A 6,543-nucleotide genomic window follows, 5' to 3' on the forward strand; every position below is an offset into this window, starting at 1 on the left:
TCTGTCGTGGGGCTCGATCCCACAACCGTGAGGTCATGACCTGAGCCAAAACCAAATGTCAGATAACCAACCAAGCCACACGGGCGCCCCTAAGTATCATATATTTGGACAGATTTAGTCTTAGAAACCAAACTTAAAGGATTATTATTACTATTAAGGCCTCCCTTAAACTTAAGGGATTGTGGATTTTCTCTTTTAAAAATCAAACTCTTTGTGCTTTGATTTTAGATCTAGTGCATTGGATCAGCAGTTCACACCTTGCTACCCTAGGTTAATACAATTCCAGCCTGAAGCAAAGAAACAGCATTTTCATTAGCCCGTGCATATTTCTGCAAGGCTTTCCTCTGAGTAATGGAAATATCTTTATTATAAAATGGTCTTTCTTCTATTATTAGAAGAGCAATATATGATTGCTTTAAGAGTCCAACAAAGGAAAAGTGTATAAAGTAGAAAGTGAATGTTTCCCCTATTATATTACTCCCAGAGGTAACTGCTATTCAGTTTGGAGTCTCTCTGCCCATATTTTTATGTATGAACCAACAGTTCTATGTAATAACATAGATGGGATCACTTTATAGGTGAGATCACGTAACCTGCTTTTATGACTCAAACATATGTGCTGGATGTATCTTTCCATGGCAATACATACACATTTCATTGCTTTTTTTTAAGGTGAGGCTTTTGGACTCATTGAAAATAGGCCTCCCCACTCTGATCTCCAACTGCACTCCCCGCCCCCCCCCCCCCCCCCCCCCCCCCGCCCCAGGCTGGGTGAGTCTCGGCTGGCCTGCTGGCCTGCGTCACTCAGGCACGGGAGGCTGGGCTGAGGTGAAGGGCTGGCAGTCCATCACACTCGAGGATGCCCCAGCTGCTCTCCATGCTTTGCTAGTTCCTGATACTTTCTCATTTTACGTCTCATTGGTTACAGGCCCCAAGCGACATGATGGGGGTGGGGAAGAGTGAGGAAATGAAGGGTGGGGAAAATGAGGACTAGATTTTCACCCTATGACCAGCCTTGAGCTCAGCCCCACTATATATCACAATGCTGGGTTCCTTTGTAGGGGAGGGAACACAGTGTTCAGGGTGGAATGAGATTTCACAAAGGATGTGGCCCACCTCTGCCCCACACCCTGGCGAGATGAGGAAGTGGAAGCTGAGGCTTGGAGAGGGAAAAGAACTTCCTCAAGGTTACCCAGCAAGTGACAGGGGCAGGAGCAGAACCAGGGTTCTCACTCCCACTCAGGCCTCTTTGAAGCTCTTGCCCAGTGGAGTTTCTCAGCAAACCTTTGCTCAGTTTTCTTTTTCAGCAACCTGCTGCCACCAGCATGGCAGATCCTGGGGCTCTGGACTCAGGCTTCTTGGTTCTGCCTCAGCTTCTATTAATACACTGGTCCAGCTAACCTCTCTGTGTTCCTGCCTTTGTAATTATAAAAAGAGGAATTACATGGTAGTGTGGATGTGAAAGTTCCTGGTATATAAAGGGCATGTAGGAATAGGTGTTCTTGGATGGAATCCAGGATGCAGGGGTGAGAGAGATTTCAGGGGAACAGGGTGGCCCAGCACCCTAATAGCAGGGATAGGAGCCAACATTTACTGAGCTTACACTGGTGCAAGGCACCATAGACCGCTTTACCTCCACTTTACCGATGGAGAAACTGAGGTGTACCTGCCCGGGGTCCTGCAGCTAATAACTGTCGGGGTTGAGATGCAAATTCCGTTCTGGCTGCTCTAAATCCCCAGCCCTTTTACGCACCACCCTCCCTTTCCATCCATCTCCCAGCTTCAGGCTTTGCTCAGTCAGGGTCATGGAAGGACAGAAGGATCAGGGGCATTCTCCCTCATTCATACAGCACTCTCCAGGGAGTCTTGGAAACCCTTATCTGCAAGAGCTGCCCGCATCCCCCATTATCTGCCCAACCCACCTCCACTTGCTTATCCAGAACGTCCTTTCCTCTTGGTGTCCTTCCCTGATGATAAAATATGTGGTGGAGGGAGAGGTGAGGAGAAAGGGCTTGGCGGGGAGGCACGAGCAAGAGCAGGGCTGGGGAAGGGCCCATCCATCAGTCCAGCCCTGGCAGCACTTTACACAGCTGGTTAACCAGGGGATGGGAGGGGAGACGGCCGCCTGTGAGGCAGACAGGGACCAGAAAAAGATGGGGTGGACAGGGGAGAGAGAGGGACAGGCCGGGATGCTGGAAGTGCCATTGTCAGAGCGTTCGAGAGAGATATGAGACCCAGCAGTCAGAAGGAGAAACCAGAATGGGGGTGTGTGGATGTGGGGAGGGGGCGTGGGAACATCCGGGCACATGGGCAGGCCCCGCCCCCTCACCGTGGGGCTCACCTGGGGCCCTCTGGGCGGGTTGGGGGCTGAACCTCTCTGTCCAAGGGGAGGGCCTGACGACCCAGCGGACCGGGGGAACTGCTTGTCTCGGGCCGGGAGGAAGCACTGGGTGATAAATTGGTATCTTCCTCCCTCTGGTGACCCTGCCGTCTTTTCAGGAACTTCAGTGAGCTGGGAGCCCATCCCGGCCGCCTTTAGCCAGACCGTCAGAGGGAGAGCAGCGCCCCCCTGCGGCCCACGCTATGATAAGCAGCAGAGGCGACCAGACCAGAAGGCTCTGGAGGGAATCTCAGAATCAAGGCTAGATGGGAAAAGCCCTCACCCTCTTCAGGGCAAATTCCCCCACCCCTGTGGAGAACTGCATTTAGGAAGTTTCCTTTGTACTTGAAGGACTCTTTATCCCCAACTCTGGGAGTGCCCAGGACCTCTCAGTCCCTGATCTGAGCACCAGAGCCATCCCATCACCACTAGATCAATACCTTACAAGGGGTGCTGGGCAGTGGGGCAGAGTCTGAGGTGATCACGAATGGTCCTACGAAGTGGGCCCTGTTGCTACCTCTAGTGAGAGAAAGTGGGCGGGGAGAATGCCCAGGAAGAATAGGCCCAGGGTGGCCAGACCTGTGCCTCTCTCCTTCAGTCCCCACTCCCTGCCCTCTCTCTGCCCCAGCATCCCTCACCTGCTCTCTGGCTACAGCATCCTGAAGCCCCAGGAAGCAGCTCCCACTGGGCCTGGAGAAGCTCACTCATAGAACAGGTCCCCTTGTGTCAGAGCTGACCCTCTGCACTAGTCACCAGTATAGAGGCCCTGGTGGCCACCCTGGGAAGGGCACATCCCATGGCCGCTCATGGGCTATTCCCCTCCTCCCCTCTTGCACCAGATCTTCCACTCCCTGGGGAAGACTCTCTGGGAAGACCCAATTCCTAAGTGGGTGCCTCAGGAGGGAGAGAAGGAAAGTGCAGCCAGCAATGTCCTCTCTCACCTTAGCTTAGCACTCTATGTAGGTTCCTTTTCCATTCTTAAAAGGAAACATACAAGCTTCCCAGAATAGAACAGAAGAGCCCCGCATGGGGGTCTCCAGGTGAATCCCTTCTGAGTTTTTCTCTCCAATCTGGTGCTATGCCCATGGCACCTGGTTCCCAGGGCTTACTGCCTGACATCTTCTCTGACCCAAACAGTCTGAACATTCAATTCCAGTCTCTTGTTCTCTTTGGCTCAACTAAGACACACTATAAATTTTAAAAGGACTGGAGCCAGAAGCCTAAGGAGAAACCAATGGAACCAAACCCAGGAACTAAAAGACAGCTAAAGCTTACCAAAATAAGCAGGTTTCGGGCCCTACAATAGCAAACTTGCTTTCCCTGGCCCGGAGATTGCCTCCCTGTTCTCCTCCATCCTGCCCACCTGCTGCACCAGAGCAGGGTTCAGATCAGGGCTCAGTCACATGGAACTTCTGGGAAGCACAGTGATGGGGTGAGATTGCTTGGTAAATCGCACACCCCCCGGAGGGAAGAAGGCACTGGCTTTCCTTACCTTTGCCTGGCACTTAGTAGATACTCAGCAATAGGTGTTGGTGGAGTGAATGGATGAAAAGATGGTAAACAAATGGACACGGGGTCACACAAAGCCTATAAACTGCCATCTTAATTCCCTAGGCTCCTGCCCACGAGCCAATGAGCCTTATAAGCGGACTCTCCAGGGTAAATCTGCACCAGCATTTGGTGGTAACTAATCAGATGCCTCCCAAAGAGGAAGCAATTGATATTTCCAGAGTCCTCCATGGTGGGTGACATGCCTGTCTCTGGTTCTGCCCTGCACATTGCTTCCCCAACCCTACTACAAGCTCATGATGTCTATCTTTCCATTGAGCCCCACTCGGTGACCCTTTTATTACCCTCCTGAGGATTCATCACAGCTTTCCCAGCTTTTTCTGGACCTTTCAGGTCCTAATGCCACACCCATCTTTGCTTACCTCTTGGCAAATGGCCTCAGCTTCCAGACTAGTCCCTCATTAAGCCCATGACATGTGGTGTCCACCCTACAGCCACAAAGCATCAGAGTAACTACTGTGACCAAGTCAATGCCCCATTGACCTACTGCAGGATCTGATCCGCTGACATCTCGCCCCACACCTCGCACACCTGCAACCCTGGGACTCTGAGGGCTTTCTTCAGAGTTCTTCTCCACACTTTCTCAGATTCTGCTCATTTCTCCTTGCTCTCATTCTCTTGGTGAACTAATACAGAGACACATATTTGAAGAGCTTCGATTACCTTTCTGTTAATGATTCAGTCAACAAATATTGATTGAGCCCCTGTTATGGACTCAATACTTTTCTTGGTGCTTGGGATATATTAATGAGTAAGGTCGTTATGTAAACACATATTTATCCCAACTTGCATGTTGCCCCAACTTCCCAGCTTCAGTATCTATACATCTCCATATATGTCCCACAGCAGCTGAAAAGTATCATGCCCAAACAGGATTCATCCTTCCCTACCCCACATTGGCTCTCTGATCTACATCAGCCCTCATTCTCCCAGTCTCGAGGTCCCATGCCATGGAATCATTTTCTAGTCTTTCCTATCCTTAGTATTTTCGTATTTTCTAACACTCAGACCCTTTTCACCCGTCATTTGCTTTCAGTGCAATAGCCTTCTAATTGGCTTCCCCGACGGTGGACTCTTCCCGATGCTGTTGCCAGGTTAGTCTTCCTGTGCACTCCCTTATCCTAGCAGTCATTGCACCACATCTCCTCCAGCCAGTGTCCCCCCCCCCCCCCCACTGTCTATGGGATATCGTTACACAATTACAGACACCTACAGTGTTACCCTGGGAATTCCCAACTCTAGGCTTTCAACTGAAGCCCAAAGCTGCACCGACTTGCCATGGTCGTAGCTCATTAATCCTAACAGGTAGGAATAGGATGAAAGTGGCAAAGCTCCAAGAAGACCTATTTTCCTATTTTGAGATTTTCTTCTTCACTAGGGTAGACAGTGAAGAGTTGGGGAAACTGACTTTGCAACGATAATGAGTGAACACATTAGGTCAGACCTTTTTTTTCACAGAGCGGTATATTTAAAGGGTTCATCCAAAAGTAAAAGTGAAAAAAAATGTTAATATTTGTAAAGTGCTGGAACAGTGCTTGGCACATAATTAGAGCTATGTTAACTTAAAAAAAAAAAAAAAAAGATCAAATTGCTTAAGTATCTCAGGAGCCCGGAAAACTTTTAACTTTTTATAGTTAATGATAACCACATGGGACATACGAAGTTTCTCAGTGGATGTGGAACAGCCTTAGATATATTTGTTTAAAGGACTGTTTTTATTCTTTGCTGATAGCTTCATTTATTGCCCAATGTACCAAGATCTTTCTGGTTGTAGGGAAAAGAGGTTTATTCAACTTGGAGCCGTGTTATGATCAGGAGAGTCAAGGAAAGGAACAGAGCAGGAACACCTCCCACCACTTAGCAACTGAGTAGAACGTGTATGCCGCTTGGCAGCAAACCCTGCTTCTCCTTGAGGACGAGGCTCCGAGACGGAGTTCTATGGGAATCTGTGTGTGGCAGATTCCCAGGTACTTGGGAAAATAATCTCTTGACGTGTCTGAATAGCCTAAGAAGGGTAACCGGAGCTCTAGGAAGGAGAAGCGTTCTCCAAATGATATTCTTTTCCAACCAACAAAGTCCTCTAGGCACCAGAGGGAGAACTGGTCAGGGTCAGGGTTTGGGAAGCCTGGAAGGATTAACATTAGCAGGGCGAGAGGTCTCAGCTCTCCAGGAGCAGATAGAGTCATACCCAGTTCCACCCTCCAACAGCGCCTGTGGTTACGAATTCCTGTTTCTGTTGGAAAGCACACCCAGACCTCTCGGTCTGGTCTGTCACCCTCATCCCTAACAGTATGAAGCAGGTGTTCCCTGTGGGGTCCGGGTGTAGCCCTTCACTGTGCCGCAGACACAGAATTGCCACTCCTACGTTCAAGCGGTGCTGGCAGTAGGATTCTCTTCCCACCCAACCTGCCCTTTCCTCAGGCAACAGCCCCAAACCCCACTCCATGGACAGAGGTCCAGGTTTGTGCTGATCTCTCTTCTGAAAACTGGCTCCCATCTTAGACTTCTTTCCTTGTTTAGATTTGAGTGGCTTGTCTCTCACACTGGTTTTGGATGCCCTTAACGCGTGAAATTCCTTTTTCCTTCTTACTAGA

The sequence above is a fragment of the Leopardus geoffroyi genome, chromosome A3, assembly GCF_018350155.1.
Source record: "Leopardus geoffroyi isolate Oge1 chromosome A3, O.geoffroyi_Oge1_pat1.0, whole genome shotgun sequence".
Taxonomy (NCBI): domain Eukaryota; kingdom Metazoa; phylum Chordata; class Mammalia; order Carnivora; family Felidae; genus Leopardus; species Leopardus geoffroyi.